The 17,471-nt window shown below is 40.9% G+C and overlaps 1 protein-coding gene and 1 long non-coding RNA gene across 19 annotated transcripts in view; one reads left to right on the forward strand and one right to left on the reverse strand.

The window, feature by feature from the left end:
- The window catches only part of LOC130274046 (uncharacterized), a 50,287-nt gene extending 43,928 nt beyond the window's left edge, over nucleotides 1-6,359 (reverse strand). Inside the window, exon 1 of one of the 2 annotated variants that reach the window (XR_008844218.1) lies at nucleotides 6,232-6,359. This is a non-coding gene — a long non-coding RNA (uncharacterized LOC130274046). Of the gene's footprint in view, nucleotides 1-3,536; nucleotides 3,637-6,231 lie in introns of those variants that run through there. The other variant, XR_008844219.1, reaches the window with a different exon arrangement.
- Nucleotides 1-17,471, forward strand: part of DTNA (dystrobrevin alpha) — a 444,962-nt gene that overhangs the window by 235,829 nt on the left and 191,662 nt on the right. The window lies entirely within an intron of this gene.

The following is a 17,471-nucleotide window of genomic DNA, read 5'->3' on the forward strand; positions in this document are numbered from 1 at the left end:
TTTTTTTTTGTTGGAATTACATTATCTAAAACCTGTGTCAACCTTTACCCTTCTGTGATTATATATATATATATATATATGTCTTGTACAGTTATGTAGAGGAATAATATCTCCTAAACAAAGAAAACATCCCGGTCAGAACTACCCCACTCCGCCAGTGTCCTGTCTCAGTCAGTGACTAAGTTGGCAGTTCTTGTTGGGATGGTATCTCCCTGGGAGCCAGTTCTCCCTTAGTTTGCATGGGTTCCCTCCCATACTTCTAAAACTGGTTGATTTGGAATTCGATTTTTAACCCCCTTGGAGATTGATGTGATGAAAAGTTCTCTACAAGTTGAAAGGCTACAAGTCCCAACGTCATGTTAATTTACCTTTCCTCCTAATTTTCCGCCCATCCGTAGCCTCTGTATGGACCATACGCAAAAGCAGCATAGATAGCTGTGATTGGGGCTGTGGAATTGGAGTCAGAGTTGGTTTCAAATAAAAATATTTTTCTTTATATTTTATAATTAAATATATTACTTGTACTGGGTGATGAAAAGTTTAAAGGGGTTATCCAGGAAAAAACTTTTTTATATATCAACTGGCTCCAGAAAGTTAAACAGATTTGTAAATTACTTCTATTAAAAAATCTTATTCCTTTCAGTACTTATGAGCTTCTGAAGTTGAGTTGTTCTTTTCTGTCTAAATCCTCTCTGATGACACATGTCTCGGGAAATGCCCAGTTTCCCAGTTTCGAAGAGGTTTGCTATGGGGATTTGCTTCTAAACTGGGCGTTTCCCGAGACAGGTGTCATCAGAGAGGACTTAGACAGAAGAGAACAACCTTAACTTCAGAAGCTCATAAGTACTGAAAGGATTAAGATTTTTTTAATAGAAGTAATTTACAAATCTGTTTAACTTTCTGGAGCCAGTTGATATATAAAGTCTTTTCCTGGAATACCCCTTTAATGTTACCATTTTCCTACAGTAAATGTATTACTAATTCTTATAATAAGCCATTTCTGAAGTATTTCACTCCTGAGTTGGAGTGGGAAAAAATGGAGGTCAGGAGTTTGACTTGCCAACAAAAGTAGTCATGGAAGATACCTGCTCTCCCCTAGTGCTGGATTAGTGATGATTTTGGCTGTTTTTAATGCATAGTATATGAAAGCGTTCTAGACTTTAAAAAAAGGTGTTTATGGATCTGTATAAATTCTAGTGTTTGGAAAACTGGTATTTGATTATTGCAAGTTTCTTCCACAATAAAATCCCACGTGAAAGGGTTCCAAAGCCCTGTTTATCGGGTGGAAAGTAAATTCTTACAAGCAGAATACTCACTGCTAGAGATGAGCGAACTTACAGTAAATTCGATTCGTCACGAACTTTTCGGCTCGGCAGTTGATGACTTTTCCTGCATAAATTAGTTCAGCTTTCGGGTGCTCCAGTGGGCTGGAAAAGGTGGATACAGTCCTAGGAGACTGAAGGCTGAACTAATTTACGCAGGATAAGTCATCAACTGCCGAGCCGAGAAGTTTGTGACGAATCGAATTTACTGTAAGTTCGCTCATCTCTACTCACTACTTTAGATTGTCATGCTCAGAAGCCATTTATTAAAACCCAAATACTTAAATAGCATAACGTCCTTGTATTCCTCTGAAAGATGCCAGCACAGAGTATAAGCATGTTATACCAGTACTGAACGGTTAGGAGCGATTAGGTAATTGCTTACATCAGTCTCCGTTACATACAGTGACAGCTGAGGCAGAACAATACGTTTTATCATCTTTCACTGGTAACATTTTCTTTAAGCAAAACTGCAAGACACAGAACTTTTAATGGCAGCTTGTCATTTCTCATTTCTTTGAATAGGGATATTTCCTGGCTGGCTGCGGAGATGCAGGTCTGACGTGTTCAGTGTGCAATGCATTGTTCTTCATTTCCAGAGCATGTGTTCATACATGCTTGGCAGATGTCTGACTGCAACGTTGTTTTTCTTATTAGTGATGGGTCAAATGGCCTTTCACTATGTTAATCCTTCTGCCAGTACTGAGCTGTAGACTTGATTGGCATTAGAATTCGACATTCCTAATTTCTCTCTTAGAGATTCTAAGCTCAGCCTGTATGGCAGTGGTTCTTAACCTTGTTGGAGGTACTGAACCCCACCAGTTTCATATGCGCATTCACCGAACCCCTCTTAATTGGAAAAATAAAATATGATTTTTTCAAATTCAAAACATAGGAGGTATATATTTAAGTATATATTTATACATAGGTGCACAAAATGAACAAAACCATTAAGAACAAAGAACAAAACCATGAAAACATGATTTTCACACAAAAATATAATGAATATTTACTGCAAATCAGTGTGACTTCTGCTGTTGTCTTTCAGAGACCAGTTCAGAAATGAGCGGCTTTACCTTGGCAAGTGCCACTCTCATGTCATTTTCACAACAATGGCAGTGTTCCCCCCCCCCCCACATTAGACAGACAGTATCCCCCCCCCTCACATTAGGCAGGCAGTGTTCCCCCCTCACATTAGGCAGGCAGTGTTCCCCCCTCACATTAGGCAGGCAGTGTTCCCCCCCACATTAGACAGGCAGTGTTCCCCCACATTAGGCAGGCAGTGTTCCCCCCCCCCCCACATTAGACAGATAGTATCCCCCCCCCCCACATTAGGCAGGCAGTGTTCCCCCCCCACATTAGGCAGGCAGTGTTTCCCCCCCCCACATTAGGCAGGCAGTGTTCCCCCCCCCACATTAGGCAGGCAGTGTTCCCCCCCCCACATTAGGCAGGCAGTGTTCCCCCCCCACATTAGGCAGGCAGTGTTCCCCCCCACATTAGGCAGGCAGTGTTCCCCCCCACATTAGGCAGGCAGTGTCCCCCCCCCCACATTAGGCAGGCAGTGTCGTCCCCCCCCCCACATTAGGCAGGCAGTGTTCCCCCACATTGGGCAGGCAGTGTTCCCCCCCACATTGGGCAGGCAGTGTTCCCTCCCACATTAGGCAGGCAGTGTTCCCCCCACATTAGGCAGGCAGTGTTCCCCCCACATTAGGCAGGACAGTGGTCTTCAACCTGCGGACCTCCAGATGTTGCAAAACTACAACTCCCGGCATGCCCGGATAGCCGTTGGCTGTCCGGGCATGCTGGGAGTTGTAGTTTTGTAACATCCGGAGGTCCACTGGTTGAACACCACTGATTTAGGCAGTGTTCCCCCACAGACATACAGCCTCCAGCCATATACAGTGTACTGCCCATTTCCGTGCTCCGACCACCGCTCCGGCTATAGCAGTAGGTCTCAGGACCGGTGGTCGGAGCACCAAAGATGAGTGACGTCAGTGACGTCCCAGCGTGCGCTACATCCCGGCGGCCCTGTGTTTTTAAACTTAACGCGGGGCCACAGGGAGTTAATAGTGATGGGGGGAATTGCCCCGTAGCTACAGGACAGGCAAACACCAGCTCTGCTCGGGGCCCCAGGCCTGCTCGGGGCCCCAAGCAATTGCTTGGTTTGCCTGTCCTGTTGCGACCTCCCCCGCCGAACCCCGGAGACTGACTCACCAAACCCCTGGGGTTCGATCGAATCCAGGTTAAGAACCACTGCTGTATGGTATGGCTTCTGCAAAACTGTGTGAAATTAATGGCATTAATGTCGACAAATTCAGAATCGGATTCCTGGCAAGAGAGGGAAAAGTGACATCATTTCTGGTGTATAAAGGCGTACAAACACAGCAAATTGCTTTCTTTTCACTTTACCAGTAAACTACTTTGATTTGGGCATCATTTTTCTTAGGAACTGTCTGTTTCATAGGCTATGTTCCCACCCAGTTCTTTTTAGCCTAATTTTGGTACATATTTTCACCTAAACCAGAAGTGGAACTCGCACAGAAAAATATAAAATAAAAAAGTAGCATTTTTTCTGTGTTTTTACACAAACTTCTGGTTTTGGTAAATATACTGAGCAAATTGAGGACCAAATGAGGCTCAGAAAATGTAGTGGGAAACAAGAAAAAGGGTTTACCAGGAGCTGAGCTGCAGCAACCCGGCATGGTCAAACATATTGAATGTAGCCGTTTCCTTGGTATGTTCGCTGTTGATTGAGAAGGTGTTGGCAGCCCACCAACCAAATGTCAATATGTCAAAGACATGCATATATATGTCTGTTACTGGCCTATCTTTAACAAAAAAAAAACTTTATTGAAAAGCTGTGTCAACTAGACTTTTCAGTACATATTGCATATATTTAAAGATGTAAACAGCTATTGGTTTCCTACGTTTTATATAGAGAGACCTTATCCATTGAGCTAATCCATTTTACCAAGATCTAAACTCATTTGTCTCCTAGACCTTTACCATTTTTGTATCAATAGGCAGAATAATCTAGTTATACTAATGATTAATAAAAGTGAAATATCTTCTCGGAAGAAATATAGTTCTTATGTAATTAAAATGTAAAATAATGTTCTGCCCTGCTAAAGCTGGACTTAATCTGGACCGCTGTCTTCTGCTAAATGTACCGCATTGTTGAAGGAAAGTCTTTTTAAGTTTATTATTTTCTTCTTTTAGCATGAGAGCTGTCAGTGTATTAAAATAGGCATAAGCTGGTATTTGGCTTCGTTTCCAGTCTGCTGTGTTTTCTGAGAAAACAATGAAACCATTGTTGGACTTGCCTACAAATGTTTGGCATGGTTCTCAGCAGAGTTCAGTATACTTATTATTTGCTGATTTTGTAGAAATCAGTTACATAGGGTCCATATTTTTAGTTATCTTGGTGCCCTCTGTGTTGTGGCTAGATTACGCTAGCGTTACCCATGACTTCCTGTTTACATTCGGTAGACATTATTGTAAGCCTTGCCACAACTATATAAAATATTGGTTGTAATATTTAGGCATTCGCAGGGGTGTGGAAATTTTATAAAAAACTACTTGTCCCTCATGACGATCCACTTGTCCTGGTACACAAAATAATTTTATCCAAAATAGTCTGTAAAAAAAAAATGTATGTATTTGTTTTAGTTTTTACACTTTTAACACTAGTTTTTTTTCCTCCTCGACCCATAATAGCCATACCTCCTATTTTTCCATCTATAGGCCCATATGAGGGCTTGTTTTTTGCAGGACCAATTGTACTTTGTAATAACACATTTTATTTTTCTATAGCATATGCTCCGAAAAAAAAGTATTTGTGAGGTGAAATTTAGGGGTTTTATTTTTTACGCCATTCACCTTGTGGTTGGACTTGGTATTTTGATACTTTAGGTCAACCTGATTACAGCAATACCAAATTTGTTTAGTTTCCTTCATTTTTTACTAATTTAAAATTCGAAAATTCAAAACGTTATCTCCTGTTTTTATCGGTACAATTTTGGTATTGACTGGACTTTTTGATTGCTTTTTACTTTTTTTCAGGATATGATGTTATAAAAAGGGGGCTTTCTATTCCTCATACAGATCAATGCAGTTGATCTGTGGGATCTGTGCTCATTTGATTGAGCCTGCTACCTCCATAGTGGATCGCTCCCCGTGATTGCACAGGGATGGTTAACACCTTTTAGACGCCCCTGTCAACTTTGACAGCGGTAATCTAAAGGGTTATTAACTGCCCGTTGTGATCGGCACATGCCGGGCTATTAGCTGGGGGCCACTGAGTATGGAACGGGCTCAAGTCAGGAGCCTGCCCCATACCCCCTGAGCACCGCTGGTATTGCTAGCCGACTCTGCTAGCCCGAAGCAGGGTTAATTGTGAAGAAAATTCACATGCCCGGAGCTGCATGTCCAGGGCAGTTCCAGGCACTAAAAGTATTTATGCTGCTACAGGTTTTAAAAAGACTGATCTTCAAGGAGATCCAGATCCACCGTTATTGTTGGTTTTCTACCTTGCTGCTACTGTAAATGCTGCCTCTTCTGCTCAGTTTGACTCTACCCTTGGATGGAAAAAAATACTCTGTGTATTGATGACCAGTGCTGTATACAGATTGCTCTGTGGTTTGGCTGGAAACCTGAGTCCTATTTCACTCCTCTAATTGAAACCTGTTATCCCTTTCTAGCTGAGTCATTGGGGCAGTCCCCAGTCCATTACCCTGCCCTCCAACCGTGATTGATAGATCCCTTCCTACACCTAAATAGGGAGAGATCTTTCAATCAAAGTTAGCAAGGTAGAGGGACTCTTCCGGGTATTGCTCCGATGACTTTCAGGCAGCATGAAAATGATTGAGCTACCACTCAATTTATCCTGTCGCATTTCCTTCTAACTCACCTTCTACTTTATTCTAACCCCATTCCCGCAAAATCAGGTACATGTACGTGATGATAATGGATGACTTCTTGCATCACCATGTACATGTACCTGATGAGAATAAACTGTCACAGCGCCGCCAGGCTGTGCTGCACATCCGAGCCTCCCTGAAGCCGGCCAGGGACCAATCGCAGCGGTCCCTGGCCGGCGATCGCTGCTATTGGTCCGTCAATACAGATGGACCAATAGCAGGGATCTGGTGTGGGTCTCCTCCTTCCCCCTCTCCTCCGTCGCTTCACTGTGTGAAGTGATCGGTGGTGAGGGGGGCCCCGTTGGAGGAGGCCACCCACGGGCATTTAGGGTCGGAGCTGCACTCCGATCCTGGGTTGAACCTGTAGACGCTGCAGTCACTGAGACTGAAGCGTCTAATAGGGTAACAGAGGGAGCTTCCTCTATCACTGATCGGCGCACTGTAAAGTGAAAGCAGAGCGTCGATGGTTGCCATGGCAAACAGAGGCCATACACTGGCCTCCGTTGTCATGGCAACATGAGCGATCAGTCCAGTACTGACAGACATAGGCATAATTCAATGGAGTACAGATGTGTATAATAGTAAAAAAAAAAAAAAAAAAAAAAAAAAAAGTGTAAACAAAGTGGAAAAAATAAAGTGAAAACATTTAAAAAAATTAAAATAAAAAAATATATATTATAAAGATAAAAAATAATAAAATAAATTATATGTGTATAATACAGCCCCCAAAATTGTCCCCCCAAATACGTCAACATGTCCCGCAAAAAAAGAGTCCTAACACAATTGCGTCAGTGAAAAAATAAAAAAGTTACAACTCACAGAATGAGGCGACTTGCAAACATGATTTAAAAAAAAAAAAAAAAAAGGTTTTATGCCATAAACGAACTAAAATATAAAAAAGTATATAAATTTGGTATCGCCGTAATCGTATCAACCTGCAATGTAACGTTAACATGTCATTTATACCGCATGACGAACAACCTAAAAAATTAAAAACAACTGCAGACTAGATTTTTTTTTTTTATGTATACCACCTCATAAAAAAGAAAAAGTATGTCCTAATTCGGGGAATAAATCTTGAGTTTTATTTCTGTGTTATAGAAAAAAATTGATTAAAATTAAAAAATCTACAAAAAACAAATTTTAAAATTCTGCCTCCACTTTGCTTTTTATTTCTGTGAAATGCCTAAAGGGTTAATAAACTTATTTAAAGGGGTATTCCAGGCCAAAACTTTTTTTTATATATCAACTGGCTCCGGAAAGTTAAACAGATTTGTAAATTACTTCTATTAAAAAAATCTTAATCCTTCCAATAGTTAATAGCTTCTGAAGTTGAGTTGTTGTTTTCTGTCTAACTGCTCTCTGATGACTCACGTCCCAGGAGCTGTGCAGTTCCTATGGGGATATTCTCCCATCATGCACAGCTCCCGGGGCGTGACATCATCATTGAGCAGTTAGACAGAAAACTTCAGAAGCTAATAACTATTGGAAGGATTAAGATTTTTTAATAGAAGTAATTTACAAATCTGTTTAACTTTCCGGAGCCAATTGATATATATAAAAAAAGGTTTTGCCTGGAATACCCCTTTAATGTCATTCTGACTACTTTAAGGGGTGCAGTTTATAAAACGGGGTGATTTATGGGTTCACAAAAACCTCTAAATATATTAATCAAAATTTACCACTAATGTAAAGTACAATATGTCACGAAAAAACTATCTCAGAATCGCTTTCATAAGTGAAAGCGTTACAAAGTTATTACCAAATAAGTAGACGCATGTCAGATTTTGAAAATTTGCCTTGGTCATTAAGGTCAAAACAGGCTATTGAGTGAAGGGTTTAATCAGCCTCTCCCCATTTTAAAAATATTTCGCACCCCCACACCCTTTTTCCTACCTATCTCCCGTGGGATTGTCATACAACATTTCTCTATTGACTTGCTTTTTTTTAGCCCATGGATGTCGTGCTCCTTTTTCGTATTTTTTTTGTCCTATTTTGATTCTGTATTTAAATGCCTTATTGCTACCGCCTTCATATTGCCCGGTCTGTTCATAGTTGGGTCCCTCTCTTCCTTATTGTTAACTAGAGGTGCACCTGTCCGCAGACTTGGTTTGCTATGTTCTCAGACCTGTACCTCCCCCCCCCCCTTCTGTGTCTCCCTCCTTCTTCACCTTGCCTCTTATGCTACCTTTGCTGTCTTTCCTCCTTTCTGCCCCCCTCCTCCTTTTCCCCCCTTATCCCCTTCTTTACTGTCCATCCCCTTCTCTTTTCTCTCTTCCCTAACTCCTCCTTTATCCTATGGAACCACTTGCTACCCACTTTCCCTTTTATAAACTTGCTTTGTATGCACATTTTGATTGTTTTTGATGAGTTTGTATTTTGGCCTGCGCGCCGCTCTTTCACTGTCATTGTTGCATGCTTTGGTCTACATGCTTGCGGTTTCTAAGTGATTTCCTGTCACTGTTTTCTACTTTGTTAAAATTATAAAATTCAATAAAAACTTAATTTGGGGGGGGGGGGTATAGAAAAGAAAATGATTGTGCTTCTTTTTAGGGTAAGGTCACATGTGCCGTATTTTGCCATGTATTTACTGCTTTGTATTTTCCTGCCCATTTAAGTCAATGTGTAGCAAAATCAGCTGCATATTTTTCTACCCCTCGACTTCAATGGGTAGGAAAATACACAGCAGCATAATACATCTTGTGATCCTACCCTTCAATTGTCTGTTTTCCAGGGTAGCCAACTTTAGGTAGGGCACTTGAGAAACCATTTTCTTTCTTTTGAGGAACTGTTTTGCAGTACCAGAGAACATTGCTTTAAATGGTACCTTACATTGTAGCCCAGAGGCAGGATCCATGCACAAAACTTTGGAGTCTACTGCTAAATCAAGTGGTCTATGGAATTGCCGGAAGTCCTATAGACTTACATTGCAATACACTTGAAAGTGTTGCCTTAGTTTGGTGCATGGATTTTGCTGCTATACTAGGTACCCTTTAAAGATTGCTTACTAGTTGGATCTTTGCAATGAGAATTAGTACTTTCCAAGAGGCATTGGAAAACGATAGGAAACCAAGTTTACTTTACCACAAAATATATAAAAATCTGTGGCAATTCCATAACTATCAAGCATACCTAAATATTGTTCAATGCCCATGGCTTTGTGTTTAAAATTGATTTATTCACTTATTTATTTTTGCATTGTATTTAAATAAATTCACAAACACACATACTGAAAATGTGACAAATTTTTCACATGGTCAAATAATAAAATTCTTGCTGGATTTCTGTTTTGTCTATGGTAAAATCTGTCAGTGTCATGCCTTTTAGTAAGGTTATGGGGATTAAATACTATGGCGGAAACAGGAGCACCAGGATGACACAGCGCTTCTGACTATCATCCAATATTGATGAGGCTGAAGACTGACAGCCCTGCCATGTATTAGTACAGGAGTACAGTAGTAGCCATTACCATCAAAGGGAAATATCCCTATCTTGACAAAGAAGTAAAGTGTTAGCAGTGAGGACTGTATGAGCTCTGAGAATCCAGATAAATGCTACCGCTTGGTGCTGGCGAGAGCCTTGTGTCCACCAAAAATGATTGCTGGCTCCATCTCTTAATCCAGGCTCCAGACCTCCTTTCTGAGCCTCCACTTTACAGTAAAGCACAATTAATAATGGGAATTATATGCTTCAGACCTGTTCCACTGCAGAACAGAGGTGGTAAAAGATCAAGAGGTTAATGTTTTTTTCCCTTACTTCATATAATTTATAGCTCACTTGTTAGACGAATACCAACCCTTGTTACATGTCAAGTTGAAAGCCATATATTCGCTATAAAAAAAAAGAACTAAATTGGAAATGTTGTCCATCATTCTAAAACAATACTTTAGCAATAAATCCTTTAGTCTACTGTAGCATTACGTGGCTCTCTCTTGGGTTTCCAGGATTCGTTATACACTCACCCATTGTAGCTGCATTTTGTACATCACCAGCAGAGAGGGAGGCTACATGTAAATAAAATACCATAAAGAGATGACATTAACGCTGGATGAAGGATTTCAGCCTTGATTTACACTCGTTGTGGGCAAAACTGCCATAAAGTCACGGACATTCTCCTCTAAGGCATTGAATACTAATGAAGAGTATAGTACATTTATGATAATCTAACATCATGGAGGGCTGATATCGGTTCTATTACAGTTGTCAGATCTCTCTTGTAACTGTGCCATTCACCTCTGTGTCTATATATGACTGATACATTTTCATCCTCTGCAAGTAAACAATAAAGGGTCAAACCTTGATTGTAATTGATACAGGCAGTATATAACACATTTTTATAACTTTATTATACAAAAACTGAGCTTTGTTTGTCAAATCCATAATAACCCTTTAATGGTCCTTTTATGTGAATAGTCCTTTTCCTGATATGACTGGCAACTAAGCAGATCGATGCTCAATCACTGGGCAATAATTCCCCTGTCTAAAAGGCCCTTAACACCTATGTAAAAGTTATTAGTTGGTAATAGCTTAGCAAAGGTGCTGGTTTTCGCATCCTAAAATATCTTTTCATCATGGTAATTTGCAGGTGCCCGAACACAGATTAGTGGTGGGAATGGGGCTGTAATACACTGCCCTGATCATGATACAACTGCCCCCCATGTGATGGTTGTGAGTAGTAATCTAAGAAGTGTGCATAGGTTTTGTTCATGTACACAACACCTTTAGATGAGCGCATAACCTACAGAATTAAACGACTGTTTTTTTTTTTTGTTTTTACTAATACCTCATATTTATCGTGTGTGTGTGTGTGTGTGTGTGCATATGTGTATATATATACTTTTGTTTTTTGTTTTTCATGATGTGGTCTGGCTTTTATGATGCTGCGGGAGCCTGGGATGCCAGTGCTTTGTGGTGTGCACGTATAAGATGCTGGGAAGCCCACCTGATCTAGTAGTATGGGCACGGCCAATCGGTTGTAAGGCTACGTTCACATGGCCGTTTACTTCTGTCCCGCTTTTCTCCCGTCACTGCCTCCTAAATGGACTATACTACTAACAGATGCAAACTGATGGAAACGGATGACATTCTGTGGCATCCTTTTGCATCAGTTTTTCATCCATTAGTATGCAAAGTCAGCCACCTACAGACTCCTGCAGCCGGGACTACTACTACTCACATCATGGAACAGACTTGATGGGAGTAGTAGTTCCTGGCTGAAGGTGTCTGTGGGCAACTGGGGAGGCTACATTAGTGCTTGTACTACTACCCCCATCATGAAACAGTCTGTTCCATGTTGGGGGTAGTAGTACATGGGCTGAGGGATTGATCGCACTGGGTCTCGCTTCTAAAACCCGATGTGATTAGAAGTTATTAAGCAGGGGAGCGGGCGGCATGCTCCGCTCCCCTGCGATGTATATACTGTGCTTTTACTTTCATTTTTAAATCCCTCTGCTGGGAGCCCTGAATGGCTGGTACCGAGGAGCCATACAAGGCTCCAGACGGGCTCTTTAAAAGTGCTGTGGGGGGCAGATATAAAGCGCTATATATCTAGCCCCCCCAGTGCATTTATAATGTACCCCCTGCAGCGCATTTATCATGATATGCCACTGCAGCACATTTATAATGTACCCCCCACAGCGCATTTATCATGATATGTATGTGTACTTTTACGACACATACCCAATGTGCACATATAGTTATGCAACTTCACTTTCAGTGCATTAGTGTGGATATTAGTGAATATGTGTGCTAATGTCTACCATTAACCCCTCAGATGCCGTGATCAGTACAGATCACGGCATCTGCGGCAATGCGCACATTAAAATAGATAATCCGATCATCTATAATGGCGGACGGAGGTCCCCTCACCTGCCTCCGTCCATCTCGCGGCGTCTCCTGCTCTAGTCTGAGATCGAGCAGACCAGAGCAGAAGATAGCCGATAATACTGATCAGTGCTATGTCCTATGCATAGCACTGAACAGTATTGGCAATCAAATGATTGCTATAGATAGTCCCCTGTGGGGACATAGAAAGTGTAAAAAAAAAAAAAAAAAAAAATGTTTAAAGTTGAAAAATGTAAAAATAAAAAGTAAAAAAAATTCTCTCCCCCAATAAAAATGAAAATTTTCAGTTTTTCCCATTTAACCCCCAAAAAGTGTAATTTTTTAAGATAAACATATTTGGTATCGCAGCGTGCATAAATGTCCGATCTATCAAAATATAATCTTAATGATCCCGTACATTGAATGGTGTAAATTGGCCTGGTCCTTAAAGGAGAACTCTAGAATATAAAAATTGTCCTCCATACTGCCGGCAGAAAAAAAATAAAGATGTACATACCTTCCTTCACTCCTCCGGGGCCTCCGGTAACCGTCTCCGGTCTCCGCCACGATCCTCTTCCTGGTTGCCGGTGGTCGGCAAGTCATACTGCGCTCAGCCAATCACCGGCCGCAGTGAAGTCCCGACTCGGCCTGCGATAGGCTGAGCGGCAGTGCGAAAACGCTTCAAGACACAAAATTCTTCACTACACCGGCACCTGCTACCGGGGCCGAAAACGTCACACTGCCGCTCAGCCTATCGCCGGCTGAGCCGGGACTTACCTGCGGCCAGTGATTGGCTGAGCGCAGTATGACTCCCTGACCACCAGCAACCAGGAAGAGGATCGCGGTGGAGACCGGAGCCGGTTACCAGAGGCCCCGGGAGAGCGAAGGAAGGTATGTACATCTTTATTTTTTTTACTGCCGGCAGTATGGGGGACAATTTTTATATTCTGGAGTTCTCCTTTAAGGTGAAAATGGGCTTGGTTCTTAAGGGGTTAAAAATTTAAAATAAACATGAACAAAAATGTTTCTAAAAATGTGAAAGGCCCCTCCCCCAATATAAATTTCTATTCACTCCCTTTGCCCATTTTAAAAAATATAGGAACAAGGTATGTGTTGGCGTTCCGGTGGCTTCCTGGCTGGTTGTGACACCGTGGCTATGCATATACACTTTTTTGCTGTTTAAGCTTCTGCACTTTGACTAGTTTTCTTTCTGTGGCACTGTTCAATTGCTTTACTACTATTGCAATGTATGTGTCTGCTATACTTTACCTCATACTTTACTTTATAGTTCTGCTATAATTTACCTTTGATTATTATTTTGCTATGCTGCCTGGGAATATCACGTGAACATCTTTCATCAGCTGCTATTTCTCCTGTTTTATGAATTGTGTGTTTCACGCGTTTTTGGTTAAGAGTATATATATTTTTATATACTGAGTATAAATGGTTCCATTGTAACATTTTTGTTTTTGGTTTGTTGTCTCGATTTAGTTTACAATTGGCAAATATAATTTCTCATGTAGAATTACTAGCCCAGGGTACAGGTGGTTGAATGGTTCAGAGAGCACTGTGGTCAGGCAGAAAGGAAATTTAAAAAGAAAATAACTTCCTGTGGATTATAACAGTAGCTGATAAGTACTGGAAGGATTAAGATTTTTTAATAGAAGTCATTTACAAATCTGTCTAACTTTCTGGCACCAGTTGATTAAAAAAAATGTTTTCCACAAGGTGTGTATTATTATAGAAAATATGAATTATATAACTAATAACTATTAATTTTAAGGTTGAAAATACACACTGCACACCTTGTTAATTTTAGGACACGTACATGCTGGCGTACCCACTAAATCTTAAAATTAATGTTGTGTTAAAATAGAATAAGGCACAAAATAATTGTGTAAGAATTTTTACAGACTATGTAAATAACCCGTATGTGGCACTAAAGTTTTTCCTTAAAAAAAGAAACATCCATAGTAATACAGCTTCATGCACATTTTGGGGGGGGGGGGGGGGGTGTAACGTACCGAGCGTTTTTTAAATTTTTTTGTGGCTTCCCTATTGTTTATGTGCCTGTTGGTGCTGCGCTGTCTTCCTTCTGGACGTAAACTCCGGCCTCAGCGCAGCGATGCAAGACTTTGCCCACTAATGTCACAAAATGCAGCCTCAAAATTAAAGAAATAAGCCTCCAGAGAATGGATATTCATGGTGCTGCATAGTATGTTTTTAATAGTTTTTCATTTGTGAGGAGGGTGGATGGGTTGTTGCAGGATAGTTGCAGCTATTTAGTGCCAGGCAGGCCAGTCAGGGTGTCACCCGATGCGGCACGCTCTAGCAACGCTTCTGGTAATAAAGGGTAGATAAAGAATTTCGGCTATTAACCCCTTAACGACGCAGGACGTATATTTACGTCCTGCGCCGGCTCCCGTGATATGAAGCGGGATCGCGCCGCGATCCCGCATCATATCGCGTCGGTCCCGGCGCTAATCAACGGCCGGACCCGCGGCTAATACCACACATCGCCGATCGCGGCGATGTGCGGTATTAACCCTTTAGAAGCGGCGGTCAAAGCTGACCGCCGCTTCTAAAGTGAAACTGAAAGTGACCCGGCTGCTCAGTCGGGCTGTTCGGGACCGCCGCGGTGAAATCGCGGCGTCCCGAACAGCTGACCAGACACCGGGAGGGCCCTTACCTGCCTCCCCGGTGTCCGATCGACAAATGACTGCTCCGTGCCTGAGATCCAGGCAGGAGCAGTCAAGCGCCGATAATGCTGATCACAGGCGTGTTAATACACGCCAGTGATCAGCATAGGAGATCAGTGTGTGCAGTGTTATAGGTCCCTATGGGACCTATAACACTGCAAAAAAAAAGTGTTAATAAAGGTCATTTAACCCCTTCCCTAATAAAAGTTTGAATCACCCCCCTTTTCCCATAAAAAAAATAACAGTGTAAAAAAAATAAAAAATAAACATATGTGGTATCGCCGCATACGTAAATGTCCGAACTATAAAAATATATCATTAATTAAGCCGTACGGTCAATGGCGTACGCGCAAAAAAATTCCAATGTCCAAAAAAGCGTATTTTGGTCACTTTTTATAACATTAAAAAATGAATAAAAAGTGATCAAAAAGTCCGATCAAAACAAAAATCATACAGATAAAAACTTCAGATCACGGCGCAAAAAATGAGTCCTCATACCGCCCTGTACGTGGAAAAATAAAAAAGTTATAGGGGTCAGAAGATGACATTTTTAAACGTATAAATTTTCCTGCATGTAGTTATGATTTTTTCCAGAAGTGCGACAAAATCAAACCTATATAAGTAGGGTATCATTTTAACCATATGGACCTACAGAATAAGGATAAGGTGTAATTTTTACTGAAATATGCACTGCGTAGAAACGGAAGCCCCCAAAAGTTACAAAATGGCGTGTTTTTTTTCGATTTTGTTGCACAATGATTTTTTTCCGTTTCGCCGTGCATTTTTGGGTAAAATGACTGTCACTGCAAAGTAGAATTGGCGACGCAAAAAATAAGCCATAATATGGATTTTTAGGTGGAAAATTGAAAGGGTTATGATTTTTAAAAGGTAAGGAGGAAAAAACGAAAGTGCAAAAACAGAAAAACCCTGAGTCCTTAAGGGGTTAACATAAGGGAAAATATTCTGCTTAAAAAAATGCTGTTGTAAGTGGGTTTCCCGGGTTTTGCTTACATGCGATTTATTTATCAAGGCCATGCGACTATTTGATAAATAGGTCGCATGTAAACAAAAGTAAGTTAAAAAAAATGTCATATAAAAGCCATACGTTTGAAAAGAATGATAAATCTTTTTTGTGTTTTGAAAACCATTCTTGGCGTTCTGTCTTCCACCTTCTTTTTATCTTATATTGTAACTCCCATATATATATTGGAATCTCTTCACTATGTAGTTGCTGTTGTACTCTATATATCTTTTTAAAAGTAGTACAGTAATAGGCAAGCATGTACATATGGGTATCCTTTTAATTGTAATGACCCACAGAATAGTTATCATGTCACTGTGCACTGGGGGAAAATAAAACCTCAAAAATGTCAAAGTTGTTTTTTTTTTCCTCCCATTTCCCCCCCACAAATAATATTTTTTTTTGTTGCATTGTACATTTTATAGTAAAATTAAAGGTGTCACTACAAAATACAATTGTTCACACAGAAAAAATTCCCTCATTTGGCTCTGTGAATGGAAAAAAAAAGTGTAATGTGTCTTAAATGGTGAGGTGGAAAAGGGAAAATGCAAAAATGAAGAAAATGTCCTTAAGGGGTTAAATTAATAGGACAAACAATGACTGTGCATGTCTGCCAGCCTCCTATAATGTCCAGTGTTTATGGCAATACATCTATTATTCTCTGTCCTTCTTGAAGCTATTTTTAGGGAGTTTTCACAATTTCTTCTGGCTCACACACAGTAAACACATGACAGATGGTTTACTGTAAAACCTGCTGCGTTTTCATGCCACTGACTCATATCGTGCTACCCAGAGCTCCATTATAAAAAGAAACCGATGTATAAGAACTGAGGATTCCTAAATGCGTGAGAACTAAATTCACTTAAATCATTCATTAAATGTTTTTAAAAGGCCTTATCCACATGGTGTCATTTTTTAGATCGTATATAACATAAGGGTGTATTCACACTTACAGTATCTTGCGCAGATTAAATGCACAGGATTTGAAACTGCAGATTTGAAGCTGTGTTCAGTTATTTATTCTACATTGAACTCTGCAGCATAAAATCTGCAGCTGTAAATCTTACGCATCAGATATGCGCAGGATACTTTATGTGTGAATACACCCTTAGGGTAGGGTCACATGTAATGGATCAGCAGCCGCTCCGAGAAGCCACACAGGGGCCTGCGAGTCGCCGAATGCATTCGCAGAGTACTCAGACATTGGGGAACAGCCGCGATGTCTGAGTACACTGCGCACGGCGACTCACAGGCCCCTGTGTGGCTGCTCGGAGCCGTGGATTGCCGCTGCAAGCAGGCCAGGGGGCTAGGCGGAATTTGCTACCATTGACTTCAATGGGTCAACAGAAAATCCGCAATAGAGGCAGATTTTCAGATTTTTCTTTGGACCCATTGAAGTCAATGGTAGCAAAATCCGCTGCGGATTTTCCGCAGCACATATGCTGTGGAAATTCCGCAGGTAATCCGCTCGTGTGAACGTACCCTAAAGGTACATTCACATGTGCATATTTTAGTTGCAGATCTTCTGCAGATTATACTACCCAGTAAATTCAATAGAAAGGAAAATCTATCAGCAAAGGTGGGACCGCTCGTGGTGTTAAAGCTGCAAATTTTCTGCCGGTATCCATGCAGAAAATATGCTGTATTTACATCATGTTTTTCTAAGATGAAATTGACAACATATTTG

Source organism: Hyla sarda, chromosome 5, assembly GCF_029499605.1.
Source record: "Hyla sarda isolate aHylSar1 chromosome 5, aHylSar1.hap1, whole genome shotgun sequence".
In the NCBI taxonomy this organism is placed as follows: domain Eukaryota; kingdom Metazoa; phylum Chordata; class Amphibia; order Anura; family Hylidae; genus Hyla; species Hyla sarda.